An 18,426-nucleotide genomic window follows, 5' to 3' on the forward strand; every position below is an offset into this window, starting at 1 on the left:
TTTTTATTTTGTTCTTGAAGCCGGTTCTCGCGTTAAACCCACTATCAAATTTCCACAAACTACCTTGATACAATCACATCTTTATATAGTCAGACACGATCCAGTTTCAACATCCTGTCCATAGCCGCGAACATACCTACAATTTACCGTAGTCTACCGAACGGGGGTCGTTAAGTCGTTAATCGGCGGCCATTACGATCGTCGTCTTTGTTATCGTCTTCGTCCTTCACAACGCGTCAACGATTGGCTACCGAGATCAGCACCGATACAGGGCTCGGTCTCATCGAATCCACACTCGAATGGAAACAACGATCGTCCTGTATTGCCTGGAAACCCAACGATCGGTATACCCGTGGGGGAACTGCAAAGACCAACAGATATGGTCGAAGCAGGTCTCGATATCGGTCTATGGGTATAGGTAAATGATCAAGTGGATGACTACAGGCGTTTGATTAACCGCGGTAGCCGAGAAATGACCAACCAGCTACCAGGCCATCGCGTCGTTCGCGCAATTACATCAAATGGATTTCCTAATTGCGAAGCCGCGCTGCGCCGCGAGAGATTGATCATGTTCGACCGTGCCGCACAAACGGAACGCGTACGATTCTGATTCACCAGGTCCGAATATTTTCTTCGTCTTTTGTTTCGCTACGTAAGTCTGCGGCCGTCAAAGAAGACATTGTATCATTGTGGTCTGATTCAATCCGAGTTCGGCATACATTTATCGATACAATGTGAATACGTTTCTAGCTTCTATTGTCTATAAATGGAAATACAGAGCTCGATGATCGAAGATGATATCGGAACGGATAACGAATACTACTCGATACTAGATATACGTTACTCGTTACGTCAATTCGTACGATCTAGACGAGATTCTAGAGGATAGATCGTCGAATTTCTATCGGAATGCGCGATTTGGTCACGTGCGTGAGATAATAAATTCGGCAGAATTTTGCGAAGCAACGCGAGTAGAAAACACGGAAACTGAAAAAAGAACAGTAACACATATCCATTATTCTCAATGTATGCTTCTCGATTCGCATGATCTAGGAGAAGAATCATTGAATATCCTTGGACGAACTAAATTCGCGTGTCTTAAACGAACGAATCGCAAGAATAGACTTTCGCTAACGCAGACACAGGAGCGTCCGAGGAGTGCGTTGGAACGTACGGGAAACAAGAAAACTCGCCACGAACGACAAGACGTGTAATCGTCTTCAGATCGGAGCCGGAGTATAATCTTATCGTGGCGATAGCGCGTACTTTAATCCTCGCTTATTCTATTTCTGTACAGTGACTGCTCCCGCGTGTCGGTGGAAGCGAGATGGCCTGGCAAGCACGATGGAAAAGGGTGAAAAGGGTGGAAGGGGAGGGAAGATTGCAGGGGCTGCGTCAGGGAGCGCACCGAAAGGCCTTGGATCTGCATAGCAAATTGGCGATCGATATACGGTCACCGTACGGCGAATCGCGCGAGCCTCGAATTAAAGCTTATAACTTTCATGTCCGGCGCAATGTATCATTATGCGCAGGGCGGCCCTGGTCTTGATGCAGCTGCCCGCATGCGGCGCGCAAACGCTGCACCGCCAGCAACCGGCGGGCGCGAATATGTGCATAAAGCACGATAAATCGTCCGCATAGATACGGATCGACGAATGACAAGTCGCCCGATGGGCGGCGCTCCGCGATCCTTTTTACACCGTGGCGACCTCTCGAGAAGATCGGTCCTCGAAGAAATTGCGCAATCGTCAGGAAACAGCGACCGACACGTTTCTCTATCCTAGCTAAGATCCAAGAGGGAGACGAAGAGGCGAGGAGGCCCACTTCGAGCGGACAATTAGACCATTAGATCGATGGAATCTACCTATGCTACAATCGCGTCGTGCACGCCTGTCGCACGGATCAACTATGCACATTGCAGTAACGTGGCGCACAAAAAACACTGTCGCGCATATGTTCCCCGGCGTAAACTGTAATAATAGCTCTTCGTCGGTATTAATGATCAACGAGTTCGCGCAAGTTAGCTTGTATTGAATTGTGAATTGAAAAAAAAGAAGAAAAAAATAAACAGGGTTCGAGAGCGGTTTACGAAGTCGACGAGCAAAAACAATATTTTCTCGCAGCGGCACTACCGCCGTTCGAGGAACCACCTGGAAAGAAGCACTCGAGAAGGATCGACAAGAAACGTTCTTGTTGTTCGGCGTGTTTGCAAACGAAACCGGACAGCCGTGACACCTGACACCTGGTATACCGTCTCGCTTTTTCACCCGCCGAAAGAGAAACGCTGGACTTCGTCGCTTATCGGTGTACACAGGTCCGATTAAGACAATAGAGCCTACGGTTCGTACGATTTGCGTTCCATTGGCCGCAGCACGCGTGAATAAACTTTGATTACACTCCAAGCCGATGAATACGTCACCATCGGCGATTTTCTTTCACGTGACGGGCTTTAATACGATTACTAACGTCAATCGTAGAAATGAGTAGATATATTTCTTATCCTAGACTCTGTGTTATACGCGTGAATCAGCTACTGAGTGAATTCAATCTACCCAATGTAATATCGAACGTAGAAAAGATAAAATAGTATCGTTGGTACGATAAAATCAGAATAGAGATGTTATACATATATGTATTATATATAGAAGAGCATCGAATAATTCTTTTACGCACGTGAAATTCTTAAACAAGGCAATATTTAGCGAAATGCTCGCACGTTGGCAACATCGACACAAAGGATTAGCACGCGCGCGTCACGCTTAGCACGCGCATCAGAGTCACGAGCCGTGAAGGGACACGCGTAAAAGAGATTGGTCGTAGCAGATCGTTCTACGTGGCTGGGCTAACGCGCGTGTTCGCTCCACTTCCGATATTAAGCCACCCTCGCACGTGACGCTGCTACCTACGCCCGAAGATGGTTAACCCGCGACAAAAAAACTTTTTCATCGACACGTACACGCATGCACGAGTGCACAAGTGTAAACAGGTTAGCGGTGGAAAAAAGGCAAGCAAACGAACGAACGAACGAAAGATCCACGGTTCCATGACCACGTGAAACTTCCACGAGAGAGAAAAAAAAATACATAGTCGCCTCGGAACGTGAGTCGCGAGAAGTTTTGATCTGTCGATGATAAAATTAAACGAGCTTATAAATTCGTTGCGACGTTATAGGACGGAAAAGGTCGTGCGTGAAAAGAGATGTTCACGCGCGTCTGCCGTAATACGCGCATCCGCTCTACTTCCGACGCTTAGCGCCGCGACGCTTCAACGAGCTCGACGCGTGGCATTAAACCGCCCTCGCACGTGACGATGAGAGGAGAGTTGTGTGACACGGATTATAAATGTGCCCGACATTGTCGTCGAGGGTTGGAAAAAGCGGCTTTGATATCAATTATTGGTTATCGTATCGCTTCCACAACGTTTTTTACGTGAAATTTATTCTCCTTGGATCGTTACTTCACTGGTGTTCGATATACCCATAAAGGATAGCGAAAAACAACGCTGGAAATGATTTCACGAACAAGTGAGGTTACACACAAAAAGTAAAATAATCATTCAACTTTACATAAGTACTTAATGTATATGAAAAACTTACATAACCCTATTGCTTGTAAAAGTGACATTCGTTAGAAGTAACTGATCGAATTGTTTACTTTCGAGAATCGGAAGGTATAAATCGACGGAGATGTGCGACGCAAACCTCTCATCGGAAATTTGATAAATACGAACGATTCGTATCGGTAATTACGTTGTACAGATTTAACGATGATCATATAACTCTGTCACATAGTCACTCGACTGATAGATAACGCGTGTATCTCGTGGCCGGCGTGGCGCACAATGTCAACGTAACGATGTAAAAGAAATTCGCCTTCTATGGCTTACCCGGTGATCGTTAAAGGCTCCCGCGCATCCGATGCTTTCAAAATTCAACTCCTTCTGTTCTGACACTTAAACGTGGTGATCTAGTCGACGGTTTCGAGGTATACTTCCGACGGTAGTAATGTCACGAATCACAGAGGCAGGCACTGAACATAATTTCGAAACGAATATCGTTCGTTATCACAGTAGCGATCGTCTCCGAGCCGTCGCAACGAGTTTCTTTACACGGTCGTTAACACAACTCGGGCGATAGATATAGACGACTATCAAACAACAATCAACACCAATAATACTACGATGATCGATCGTAGATGGAATATCACACACAATCCACGCTGCGCCCCTGTTATCTTTCCTTTTTCGTTTTCCTATCTAAACGGTAATACAGCGGCACGACACTCGTTTTTCTGTCTCTCACTACTTTAATTTCATCAAACAAAATGGCACTACGATTTTAAAGAGGAAAAGTTCCTCGTCGATCGACGATCGAAGTCGTCAAAAGCGTATCCTTTGCTCAGTAAACACACACGTTCCTGCGAACGCACTTATTCCCAGTTCTGTTCGTGAGCTGCGCATAAACACGCTACGAACCGATACGTTTCGTAAACAATATACAACCAGGCACATCGAGATCACAGACTTCTTCGGTCCGTCGGTATCCAACCGATCGTGTAACTTCTCTTCTCTAAGATCACACCCCTGGCTCACCGTGTTGATATCGTATTGTATAAATTGTCGTACAGCGACGCTGTAAATGGATGTGAAAATTTCGATCGCGTGTACTTAACTTTTGAACGCGGTTTGCGAACGCGGTCGTCTCTCCTCTACGTACGAGATGAGAAAAAAAACTGTTTCTCTGCTTCGGTCACTCGGCGAGCGGGAAGGGGTGGTTCGCGACACGCAGCCAACTTCGTCTCTTCTTTCCTCGCGCGTTTTCTCCTATACTCTGTCGTCTAATGGTTTTGTTTGTCGTTGTCGGTATTCTCGTGCGAGTGAGGTGAATATAAGGTGAGTGCGGTGGAAAGAGAGAATCTGAGAGAGGCGTTTGCGTACATTCACATATATGACAACACACCGACCCTTCCAGTAGCGCGGTCTCGCGCCGACTGCGAGACTACGACGGCTCGCGGGTTTCACCTTCGGCCGTGTTCGACTCCCTTCGCCCCTCTCTCTTTCTACACGTGCACAGGCCGCGTCCCCACTGATTTTCGTGTGTGCGAACCTTAACTCCCCTTCTCTCCCCACTGTTCGGCCCGTGACAGCTATCCCCACCACCTTTGTTGTTCGGCCAGACTCGCCCCCCTTCGCGTTCACGTCGGCCTAACCGAGCTCAGTAGGCGCGAGGTGGGCACACGAACACTATCGTTTCCGAGTGCACCTACGAGAATTGAACCACGCCTATCCCCCTACTCTTGTTCGCGCGACCGGCCACCTCGTGCTGTTTTTACCGGCAAGGTAACCGATGAAGAGACAGAGAAAGAGAATCGTGGTGGATTCGCTCGGCGGAAGAGAAGAACGAGACAGAGAGGGAAGTCTCTTTTACTGGTTTCTCTACTCGGACCTGCCCACGCGCCGAGGATGCGTGCTTGCGCGCGCAAAAGCTCGTTGATAAGGAACACGTTGCGTTGGATGCTGAGAATCCTAAGACTCGACGGGGATCGATGCCTTCCAGACGATTTGCTCGTTCTTCTTTCCTTCTTCTTGCTGCGACGACGTGAGTAAAACAAGTAGCGTCTATTATTTATTGGCGCGTTCTTTACACGGTGCGCAACAAGTGTGCGCGCGCCGATGGGGATCACGTGACTGCTTTTTCTCCGATGACCGTTCGTAAACGTAAACTACAACGATACTGGAAAACAATTTCTCGCGGAACTGATACCGTGAAACGACTTGGAAAAAGCGGGCAAAAAATGAGCAAGCTAGAGTTCCGGTTTTTGCGAGTCTCTAGTGTTATTCATCTCGTGAAACGGGTACGGTATGTCGTTCGGTGGAACGAACCATGAAACGTATTATGTATACGCGATCGTTGTAGCTCGTGCATGGTAGGCATAGCAAAGTGTTCGGCAATTTCTTTTTCTTTATTTTTCAACGTCTTGGATAAAAATGTTTAACGTGTCTCGCCTCGTCTATGACTTTCGTAAACAAAACGTCCCTTGAGATATTGACACGTGGTTAAGGTTCTAGCCACGCTTTAGACACGTGTCCACTACGTCGAGAGTACTCGCTAAGTGGTCGCTCCGACCATTTCAATTTTTTCTAGACGCTCGTGTTTACCATCTTTTTCCTTTTCTTTCCTTTTTTTTTCTTTTTCTTTAACGGAAGAACCGAACGACGCGACGACGACAGTCCGATACCACACGGAGAACCGTAAAGTGCAGAATACTCAAGTCGATTTATTTTAGGAACTCGTGTGCCATGAATATATTCAACGCTCGTCTATTTCCTTTTAAGCGTTACACGCAGACACCATTTGCGACGTATTAACTACGCGTTTCTATATTAATGGACGCGCGACGCGAAGGTCCTTTTTACCGGATAGTAGGATCCCGTTTTATTAATTCAATAAGAAGAAGAAAGAGGAATATCGGTTAGATTAATAAAATTTCCGGTGACCCGAGTCTCGTTCGATAAATCATGATCTCCTTGTTGCACGCCCGACTGCTGTGAGACGTGTAATTTGGTAAAAAAAGTCCACAGAAAGTAGAACGTATGCTTCGTATAATTACAATGAATTGATAGGTTCGGGATGGATGAATTACCTCTCTCGTATTAGAATAATTATGCCATCTACGTCATTAGCCTTAATGAGACGCGATCGAACCGATGCCTTCTAGAAAACTCGTACTTTCGAACCTATCTCTGCTATATTTCGCTTCCAAGCTACCCACGCTTCTTCGGCGACTGATCCGTAAAATTTAAACATACGATAATTACAGGCTCGATGCTTGGCGCGTGCATAGCTATTCATATAGCTATTCATATAGGCGCGTCATTCGCTTCGTTGTTTCCTGATTTCTTTGCCAACATCGAAGTCGCGTTGACGTAACTCCTCTGTGACGTAGTTGCCTCATTCTCTACCTATACGTTTATATTTTATATCCATTGTAACTTCCTCACCACGCATCTGTCTCTTCGTGGGAAAATTGCAGTTAGTTACATCTCTTCCCATTGAAATGTTATTGATAAGTAGATATTAATGAAATTACACGAGAAGCTATCGTATTTCATACATTGGTAGGTAGATTCTTTCTGTTTTTCATGTTATACTGGTCGAAGGGAAGCCGTGCCTTCTTTTTCTTTTTTCTCTCTCTTTTCTTATTTCGAACGACTTTCACGTCACGACGAATCCCACACGCGCATACGAGCATTGTCACGCACGCCTTCCAAGGTTTCCGAGGTTGCACCTGGGTCGAACGTGTACCCACCTTTTCCGCAAGAAAAAGATCCTTACCTAAAGGCACGCACGCACGAGATGATCCAGCTGTTTGATCTTTGCCACGTGCTCCCTTTTTATCCCGTATCTCGTCGATGGGGTGGTGGCTCCTTAACGGCATCTGCGTTTACACAATTTTCACACGATTATTCAATTTCGAATCGCAAGAATCTATCGATCTTCCATCGTGTTCTGTTTACATACGTTACTTCACGAGGAATCATAGATTTTGAGCTTTAAAGCAAAGATTGTAGGACTGACACGATATGAAATTGAACTTTTTGAAGCTTCCAGCTTTACTTCTTCAAGCTCTTCATCTTTGAATAATTAACAATTCAGTGATATATTTTGTCTATTCTTTTTTAACGAAAAGCAACGGAAGCTTGATTCGTTGTTTGGTTTAACCAGTTTCTGCTTTTCGTCCACAAGAGTTTTAAACATATTTATTTACAACATCTTTCAGCAACGCGTTCACTTGCCTTTTCGATTAGTACACGATTTTCCACGTATATTTCTAATGAATAATATTTGACATTAAGATGACACTCTAACTTCCTTGTCATGCTCACTTTTCGAATCACGTCTCATTCACGACTATTACATATGTATCTGCCTATATGCTTATATAGATTTAGAAATTAAAAACCTTAAAGATCACAATCCGTACACCTTAAAATTCGCATTTAGGAAATTCTAACATTTACTGCTTCAGCCATGATCTTAAGCTTGAGATTCCAAGCTTATTCTATCAACTCTATGACATTTGATAAGAAAGTAATATTTGAAGAACGAAGAAGTACGAAGAAGTACGAAGACTCGCGGAAATACAACGGTAACCTAAATATCTCTAGAGTCACCGGTTATCCTCTCTTTGACCACGCAATCTCCTAATTATTTCTTGATGTCCACATTACAGTGACGGCGAAATTCAAGTTTTGAGAGCATTCCGTGATCATTATAGGAACTGACGCGCAAGCAGTCCGACGAAAGATGCGTTCACGTAGAATCCACACCGTAGAGGGAAGGGCCACAGGGACCCGTACAAATCCCAAAATAAATGTCATCGTGTATCATCGTGGTAACGTAATCCCGGATCGCGAAGACAAATGGCGGCAGAATACGATACGATGCACCGCGGTCGGTCGTTCGAGATGAGGAGTCTTCTCGTTCCACGTATTTACATACCGCGACGAACGAAGGTCCCTAGGACGGGGCTCTGTCCTCCTCCGAAGCCGGGGAGTCATCGCACAAAGAGGATCGAGAAGAAGGAAACGAGACGCGTGTGTCACCAATAGCGTAACGTCCATGAAGGACGGACGATGACTCGTCTCCTGGAAAACTAACAGGATCGGATTTTGAATTCATCGATAACTTCGATATTTGCATATCTAAAACAGTCAGAGAATCTGGAATAAAAAATTCTTCGTTATAATTTATTATCATAGAGAAACACTCCGTGAAGGTTAAAATTTTATATCTTCTCCTCTGTCATTTCCGAAACAATCAGACAATCTAGAATAGAAAATTTTTCGTTATAATTTATAATCATAGAGAAATAGCCCAAGAAGGTTAAAATGTTATTCTTTTTCCTTTTAAGAATTTTGTAATTTATCCTTTCGTTGCTAACAGTATTTGACAGATGATTCAAATTTTCACAGAACGAAGTAACAATAACGTATAAGTAATGAATGGAAACTAAAGGTACATATTAGATTCTATAATAGAACGTGTTCGATTAACACCGTGAGTAGCCGCGGCCCTGCGAATGGAAAAACAAATCGGCCGGTCATGCGTCAAGATTTTAAGCAAACACGTGGTGCGTCCGCACGTTCGTGCGTGTCCACGCAGCCGAGGTACCGGCCAGTGTATTAAAAAGCGCGCGCGTTTGCTCTGTCTCGAAGACCACTTCACGGCCACGTATATACCCTAGAAGAGGAGTCTAGCTCCGAGAACTCTCCTCCCGATATAGCCGAACATGTCACCGCGTCTCCTCACCTTGAGAAGGTCTTTCAAGGTTGAAAAGTCTAACGACCGACGATGGTCGAACGTGCAAATCACCCTGAACAGATCGGTCCTTCAAATATCCTACCATCACATTGTCGCTACCGAAATCGCTGTATTATGTTAATTACCGAGATACACAGGATTCATTGGCAACATCGAAAAACCAGTCGCAGATTAACCGACACTGTAACAAGTTCTCAACATAAAAATCTTGCTAGTACGACGTTGCAACTCGCTAACGAAGACACGGTGTCCCGACCCTTTGAAAAATTAATCCTGAATTATGATACCGGCCCGGCCTAATGCGCCCTAATGCAATCGGTTCGATCGATCGAGGGACGCGATAAAAATAAAAAAAGGAAGAAAGGAAGAGAAAAAAGAAAGACATATACGAACATAATCTGTCCGCGGGTTTGTAGACTTCGGTAGTATATCAAGAACCACTTTTCCGCGACACGCTCGGTCTGGCTGCGTGGCATGGAGAGAAAAAAAGAGAGGAAAAGAAAAAGACACCCGAGAAACTCGTGGTGGAGGACAAGAGCAAGTGGAAAGCGTAGGCGGGGCGCATACCAGAGGCACCTGCTCATTTACTTTGCGGCGGCCGGTCGGCAGTCTATGGTAGGGGATCCTCATTAGGGTTTGCCCCTACCAACCTATCGCCACAACCACTACCAGATCCTGTTTGTACACGCGACGACTATAACGAGAGGGACGCGGCCGTGCCCGGCTGCCACCACTAGAACGTTTTCCTCGGTTTCTCGAGGAACGGGGCCAATTAATGGCTATCCACGGCTGGCCGCGGGGATGAATACCTTCACGACGAGAACAAGCTTGGTGGGAGTTGACGCTGTCGGAATCGCTTGAAAAAAGACACGAGTTTTCTGAGCGAGAGCTCTTGTAGCTACAAGATCCTTAATGACCGACGATCGTGTCAATAATTGTCAACCGTGAAGATTGGGAGCGAGAGCCAACGATCGTACGTGTATGTCGGGATCGTGGGGAGAAATATGTGGCATGATTGATCTCGTTTTCACGACACCAACAAGAACCAAAGTGGGTCTGTTTTTTCAGATTTCTGGCTGATAGTATTACATATATGATACTTTCCTCGTATCCTCGTTTTGAGAGATTTCTCTTGGTTAATGTTTCTTTTTGATACCAGCGAAAATTGAACAGAGACCAGGTTGTGTAAATTGGAAGAATGTCGGTCGTAACAGTGTGACAGGAGATGAATGGAGATCAAATAAAGGAGATTTGTTTCCGTGATTGATTCTCACGCGGCGGCAGATCGCGTCTGCTTTTCCTTGCCACCTGTTGCTGCTTTCGCTTACGGGACCCTCTCGCCACGATTTCCCTGTACATCCAATGAGTCATCCGTTTCATCGAGATACCACGACATATGCAAAAACTGTTCAGAATTTTATGTCAGGGATAACCGATTGGAAGAAATCGGTTACGAGGTACCCATAGCCTTCGATAAATTGACGTTAAGTCGGTGTATGTTAAATATTAATTTACGAATACGTTCTTGACAATATCGTAATTTTAAATCTGTAACACACTTTCAAAAATATACAGAAGCGAACGTGGATGTATCGATTAAATAAAAGTTTATCGAGCCAAAGAAGCCGAACGTTTCTTTTTCGACGTGTTCTCCACCCCGTGGCATAAAACCCGTTCTACGTCGAATGTTTCAACACCTAAAGAGATTTACGAGGCGGCAAAAGGGAGGGAGAGGAAAGGACGAGAAGAAAGATTACAGTGCTCCCGAAGGAGGAAGCAAGAAGGGAAGAAAAATAGTGAAACCACAGCCACCCTCGACGGTATGGGCGTGCGCCGCAGGACCCCATGGGTCTCTCCCGTGTAAGATCTTACATAAAGATCGTCGTCCGTACACAATAATGGCCCTGGCTGCTGGCTGTCCTGTCGCCCGTATTCCCCATAACCTCTTGGACGACCGTTATGACGAGGTTCGCTGTTGCAGCTTGCCTTGTACGTTTGCTTCTCGTGTAAACCGAGCGTGTGTGTTACGTGCCTATACGTGCCTTTTAGACCCACGTCCACGTTGCACGTTACCGCGAAACAATGGCGCAGGAATAACGAAACCCGTAGGGGTGCGATGTAACCCTCCGTTGTCACTATTTGTTCTCTTTCGCCCCCGGAAGAATAATGACACCGGGAGTTATATTAAGTTACCCACTGGTCGAGGGTGTCTTTCTGCGATCACAGGTCCTTAAACGAAACCGCATTGAATCGTAGAAGTCGCTTTTAAACATATACTTTAATTATGTATGGAGGAAATTCATACAGCGGTGTAATATTACCATGAAATTCGTCAAAAATCGATCGATAATCTTTGATGGAAATTTGAGGAAAAGGAACGTATAGTTGAAGTTCAAGTCCTCAACTTGTGCAATTAAATCGGTCCCGACGCCAATGGCAGCGACTAGGAAAGTACAGAGAGGAGAGGTGAAGTTGAAAAAGAAAGCAACAAACACGCGACGCCTCTCCAGGTATACGTACACACAGAGAAGGAACGGGCGTTCCTTTTTGGTCACCGAAGGCATCCTGCAGCGTGACGAAATACGTTGACGGAATTGACACGTAATTGCACGCTACACTTTGATTCCGCGGCTCATAATACACTCTTATTATTAACGATTGCCCGCGGCATCGTTTCGATGGTTTCGCAACCGGAGAGCCTCCCTTTCAGTGCAACAGCAGCACAAAACGCTTCCTCGCCCCTTCCCTTCCTGCCGAACAGTTTCGCGATCCTTTCGAGACGGCATTGAAAGGAAGCCTCGACCCATCAAAGGGAACGTAAATTGTTCTGCCGTTGCGTTACGCGCCCGGTAACATCCAATAAATATTATTATCGGTGGCTTACAGAGGCGGCGCGACGATAATATAACGCTCCGCTTTATGTCAAGAGCTGACACGGGAATTTTACGCAAATACCATACGGTAATTTAGAATAAAATTCATCTTCAACGGGTTGTAATTAATACGTTCGCTGCGTGCGGCGTGAATCTGACTGTCGCTATGCATATGGTAAAAAACAAGAAGTTGTGAAAAAATATATAATAATTCATATATAATAATAATAATTAATATATAACTCATAATAATTCAAATGTAGATCATAGCGAAAAGACACGACAAGTGACATTTTTTCTCTCTTCGTTAAATCTCCCATAGCTCTCTTTTGAAAAATATTTTGGGCTTTTTAATCACCTAATAATCAAAATCAGAAGGTCATTCATATAACCATATCTTTCCCCTATAATCTTCGTAATAAAAATTGTACAATATAAAGCAGGTATCGAACATCAAACTCGCAGCAAACTGGTTAACCGAAAAAAATGTGCAAATTTAATAATTCAAAAAGTAATGGCAAATTGCTATCGTTCGAAAGAATGTAGGTTTTTGAGAGTAATTACTAGTGAGGAATATATCTTTATTATATGCACGAGTAATTGAATAATCAGACTCGATCAATTTTCATAGAATATTGTATATGATTATTTACTCACAGAAAATTGCATGAAATAGCTTTCTTTGTGAATCTAGTTATAGCCGAAAACAGAGGATAAACGTGATGAAAGAAGCTCGTAACAGATTAGATGGTCATTCTTGGTACACGTCCCTAAACGGTCGCCAAAGTGAGCCTAACCTGGTTCGAAAGAGGTCATAAAATCCTTTATTCTCTTCGAAAAGCGTTCGATCCGTTTCTTCTTTCTGTTGATGGCGATGAGATACGAGCTTGTATATACCATTTTCGACTGGTCAGTGGTCAGTGACATTGGTGTTCGTTACAAGCTGAAGGCGTGTTGGCATTGTTGTCGTTCTTAAATGGGGCAAACAGCAGCGGCGGGTGGCCGATTCTTACAAAGCCTCTTGGCACTTTTCGTCTCCCTCTGAAGAAAACTCGAAGGAACTGCGAGTCGCAAAAGCGGTACTCGCTTCACAAGACGCTCGTAAATGGAGTCCCGTGGACTCTGAAGGGCGTGTAAACGGCCTAACTATCCGAAACTTCCTGTGATTTATGTACACGAAGGAGCGTGAAACCGTTTGCCACTGACAAATTGCCCGCTTAGTGCGTGGCTCCCGATACGTAAGCAGAGTTTTGAAGAAGCGCCCGCACGACAGACAAGAAGACGAAAGTGTAGTCGATTCTCCTTGACGTTTATTAAAGATCGTTGTCCTTTGAAACATTGAAAACAATTATGGGCGATAAACGACGAGATTGAAACATCGATATCTCTAATACGATATTTGGAAACTTGTCGCAATTGAGAGGCGGTTCAACAATTTTTGAACTTTCGTCACCGTTGTCTAAAGTTTAATTATGTAACTTGTATCAAAGAAATAAAAATGAAAGTTATTTATAGAAAAAGATACATAATGCAAAGGAAGAAATAAAACTTTATCAAAATCGTTCGTAAGAAAACTTGGAAAAAAAGCTGTAGTACATTTATAACATTTCTATGAAAAATTACAAATTACTCATTTTCAGAGCTTTGATTATTCTAGTACTAAATCATCGACTGCGAAAGTGAATTATCTTCGCTCGAAAACACGAACAGCTAGTGTCGCGTCTTCTTTGCTCTTCTTTATTTCTTCGTCGTTTCATCCTAATTGGCTGTCTGAATTCGAGAATCAAAAGCCAGAGGTTCGAAGGGCAGACGTTATAACTTCCTGATGCGTGGCGCGATAAAAAAGTGAGAAAGCCGAGGTCCGGGAAGGAAAAAGGAGAAAAAGGAACGGAGATGGAGAGACGTTTGAATCGCTGGCTCTTGGATTGAACCTGGGTCACAAAGAAGCCTGCCTCGTCACGGTCTGAATAGCCACGGCAAGGAGGTTGGATTAGGTTAGGTTAAGTTACGAGGGTGGTTCCCCTTCAACTTGTCTTGAATGGGGCACGTGCTACCGGCGCGGCGTCGTAATCTTTTGGACAACCAGGACCTTCTGCCTGTCAATCTTTCTCTTTCTGTTTGTCTGTCTGCTTGGCCATCTTCCGTCTCCCTATACGATCTAGAATTTAACGTCTAGGATGATTGTTTCTTTGGAGTCGATAGCAGCTGCTCTTAGGACGATCGAATTTGCAAGTCTGCTTACGTAACATATGCTTCGAACGCATCCTTGCTGATCACCATCATATTGTCATTCACGTGGGTATTAGATACCTAATCGGGAAATTAGAATATCAGAATCTTGAATCGAAAAGAGTTTGCCAGTTCAATTTTTCTAGGTTCAGTTTATCAGTGTTATCAACCGAAATGTTACGACTATCCGACAATGTACCTATAAATATAATGGAGCTTTGTTTATACAAGGATCACCTAGTTGAAAATTAAATTTTGATTAGTGGCTGATTAAATAAAATCATACCGATTGAATCCACTTGTCTGAAAGTGAACTTCTATTACACGAAATCCAATTATACGTAAACTACTTGCTTCCAAACAAGTTTATATAAACAAAGTTCTAAGTACGTTTGGAACTTTAATGTTTGAAACTTTTCTATGAATTTCGTTATAGAAGAATAAGAACCAAGAGCAATAGCTTAACGTTTTTTAGAAAATAAAAAACTGTCAAAGGCTCCAATGATTATCCGTACTATGGTCTAACATTTTAAGAGAGAAACCTAGCGTTCTGTAACGACTAGTTTGTCTGAAACGTATTCCTCTTGACTTTACATCCCATAATCAAATCAAATTCATCGATCTCTGTGTACTCGCCTGTACTTATACACCTTTATCATGAATTTCGTAAATAAATTCATTCTAAGCGACAAAATTCTTCTGAGGTCCGTTAACTAAGCCAAGAAGCTCGATATCCCGCGCAAACTGATTTTCCAATGCTAAACAATAGGTCAAGGAGGTTGATCGTAGAATAGAGCCAAACGAGTACTTACTTGCGAAGAGAGTACAAGAGAGCACGTCAATTAGAAAGAGAAAGAGAGAGAGAGAGAGAGATAGAGAACGAGAAAAGAATCGAAGGGGTCTCGCGTGTCGAGATGTAAATGCGTGCGCGCTATGCATCTGTCTCCTCTAGGGGTACGCGTGTACACGCACACGCGTTCTTTGCACGTAGCACGCGTGTACGTAACTCGGTACGCGCGAGCCGGTGTGAGCGTTCGTGTCGGTGCAGCTCGCACACGCGTGTCACCGCGACGACGAACGAGTTCGTGCACGCAACAGAGCTGCATAGTGATATACGACGGATATATGTATAAGGTCGACTACATACAACCACTAGTCACAGCGCTACCGGTGCAGGAAGAAACCGGGGTTACGGCGGCGTTGGAATTTCTTTATGACGCGTTGCCAGTGAAATTCTGACCGCCTCTGTATATACCTATACGTCGATAATTCAGGAATGCTTAATGATTGGTGGCAAAAACCGAAACCCGTTCGACGCCTAATCGCGCACCAGCGTGTATTGTGTATGCGCGTGTTTGCGCGCTGACGCGGCGCACGCGAGTCCAGAGATCCACCAGCGAGCTAAGTCTATCGTTACAGCGAATGCGCGAAGAACTCGCTGTTCTGATAAATATGACAGAACAATTTAATATGAGCCTCTCGGAAGACAAATTGGTCGACTTCAGTTTTTCTTAATTCTTTAACTTGACTACATAAACGCGCGATTAATATTCAATGTTCAACGAAGAGAATGATCAATTCTGCGGTACATTGGAAAACAGCGTAACATCGCTTTTCTGCACTTCTCAATTTACGATGTTGGTCAATGGTGGCTTCTGTACGGTTCATGTAACACATGTAGATATATAAATAACGTAATCGTGGGCTTGTATCAATTTTTATTTGAATACAACCGTTCGTGTGTATTTCCTCGCATAATCCGATAGATTGCAGGAACGCAGTCTATCCGCAGGAACTGTCGCGCGACAAAGTTCGCTCATTTGCATCGGACCCAAGGAACGAACCAAGAAACAAGCCGGCGAATGAGCATCGTGTAATTATCGCGCGATTCAGCCGCGATCGAGAGCGGCCGAGATTTTCAGGAAGTGTACGATACGCATCTATGTACCTAAAGTAGTTAGGGCTGTTTGCGCCTGCATGCGCGAAGAAATTTTCCAAGCTTGCTTCCTCCGGCTGACGACGCACGGACTCGTCTCATCGCAACACAGGAAACAGGCTCGATGAGTATCTCTAGCCGAGCGTTCCGCAGGAACAGTTGTTATTAACCAATTTTTTAAAGCGGTAATTTCCGAAGTAATTATTACTCGCTTAGAGAGAGGCCGGGCGCCGTGGCATAATTCAACCACATTGCATGTAAAATCAAAGACGCGGACCCTCGCTGTACTTGTACACGCGGGTCGAAGCGAACGACTTCGGGCACGCGAGACGATTCCTCGCGCGGCGCAGCGCGCGTTACGTAGCGCGCGTAATAAATGCCGCTGTCTGTACGCTGCCGGTCACTAGTTGCTATGCTACTGGAATACCAACCGGGGTTACAATGTTACCGTAGCGATGTCAGACCGTGGAATTTCTTTTGCAACGACTAACATGCTGACCGCTCCTCCATGTATTTTAATGCCCGGTTTTCTAACTGTCCTGTCGCGTCGGGATATCCTGCCGCGTACCAAGGATCAAACTGATTACGTGCTCGTATTCCGATCAGGTGCTTGCCTCTGTTAACGCTACGTACATTGACAACCCGCTGCCTCGAAAATAAGTTAATTAACGATATTAAGGTATGGGTACAACTTCCTACGCGGGTGATTACGAGACGTCTTACTACAGCGTGTACCTGGCCAACCCACTTGCCAATTAATCAAATTCATTAATAGCTGGCTAACGTTACGGGCTTCGGCTTGTTAATCGACGGTAACAATTACGTTGCTCCAAATGGAATAGGAACAGAGATATATAGTTGGGTGAAAAGCTCGATTCATTTGGATGGAAAGAAATGAATTTCTTTGGTCTGTTTGGTCGGAATGAAATATAGATATATACATACTTGGATTGACGTATCGTGAAGCGGCATATAGTAGAATAGCGGTAGTCAGTGGATCATAGGCGTGTGAAAGAAAATCGTAGAATCGTGCGACAACTGGTTTCAATTCTGAGACGTTCCACGGATATTTGCCAGTTACGTAACGTCTGAATCGCGCGCGCACGAGAATTATGAAAGTATCGTTATTATGCGTTACCCGTGGCACGCATATCTGCATTGTACCGCCACTATCTCGCCTTTTACCTTTTTTTCTACTCCATATACCCGGCATGCGATTTACACAGTAGTCGGTCTGCGTACTGGCTTCGGGAACTTATCGGTTTGGAACTTAATAAAGTACCTTGAGATTTTTCTAAGCTAGCCATTTTTCGAAACGTTTCGTGCCTCTCGTACCTTTCGGTATTATACGTATCTCTTCTATTCTTTTCTCTTTGAGAACTTTTACTTGCTGATAATTATAGCTGTGCGATAACTAGACCGCGAATGCTTATGTATTTTTGCGACATTTAAATACACGAAAATGTACAACGCGCACATAATATATGCGTAAGAATATTGCGTATAAAATATGCAAAATGAAATGCTCGTTGCGATGCTTAAAGTCAGATATTTCTATGTGGGTTTTATTTCTTTGACTCGTGTTCCATAAAAATATGAATTTTCATAAAGATGCGCAGTCTAGTAATAACGAATGAGTAGGAAACAAACGTTTGCTATATAATTTTACGAGGAGCGTAACGGTCGGTGCCTTAAATATAATTCCTGGCCCGATGACCGCGATTAACGCCATCGTTGGAATTAATTATTTCGCCGGTTGCTTATTAAATACTTTTATTACCGCTCGTTAAACGCGCTGCCCTCGATAGAACGCTCCACGGTAAATGATATCACTCTGAAGGTATTTTCTCTCCGCCGAATAGCGTTTTGTGGAAAGGTGTCGTAAAGTTATCGCTCTTATCTCGTTGACAGTTTTACGCCGCTCTTTCTCCCCGTTGTTGTAACGGGGGTTTGCGCGGAGGCAAACGTTGTAGAGAACAAAAGAGTGATTTAATTACCGACACGGGAAGGAGCACGTGGTATCGATGATCGAAAGCGAGATACCGCGATGACCGTGGCGGTAATTA

The 18,426-nt window shown here is 44.3% G+C and overlaps 1 protein-coding gene and 1 long non-coding RNA gene across 4 annotated transcripts in view; one reads left to right on the forward strand and one right to left on the reverse strand.

Moving 5' to 3' along the window:
- LOC100651803 (chorion transcription factor Cf2) overlaps positions 1-18,426 on the reverse strand; it is a 69,438-nt gene that overhangs the window by 47,892 nt on the left and 3,120 nt on the right. Inside the window, exon 1 of one of the 3 annotated variants that reach the window (XR_007224891.1) lies at positions 3,886-4,997. The exons of the other annotated variants lie outside the window; for them this stretch is intronic. The gene's annotated coding sequence lies outside the window, so the exon portion shown is untranslated. Of the gene's footprint in view, positions 1-3,885; positions 4,998-18,426 lie in introns of those variants that run through there. 3 annotated transcript variants of the gene reach the window in all.
- The window catches only part of LOC125385509, a 50,136-nt gene continuing 36,837 nt past the window's right edge, over positions 5,128-18,426 (forward strand). The window contains exon 1 of the long non-coding RNA XR_007224897.1: positions 5,128-5,596. This is a non-coding gene — a long non-coding RNA (uncharacterized LOC125385509). The remainder of the gene's footprint in view (positions 5,597-18,426) is intronic.

Source organism: Bombus terrestris, chromosome 7 (genome assembly GCF_910591885.1).
Source record: "Bombus terrestris chromosome 7, iyBomTerr1.2, whole genome shotgun sequence".
Lineage (NCBI taxonomy): Eukaryota > Metazoa > Arthropoda > Insecta > Hymenoptera > Apidae > Bombus > Bombus terrestris.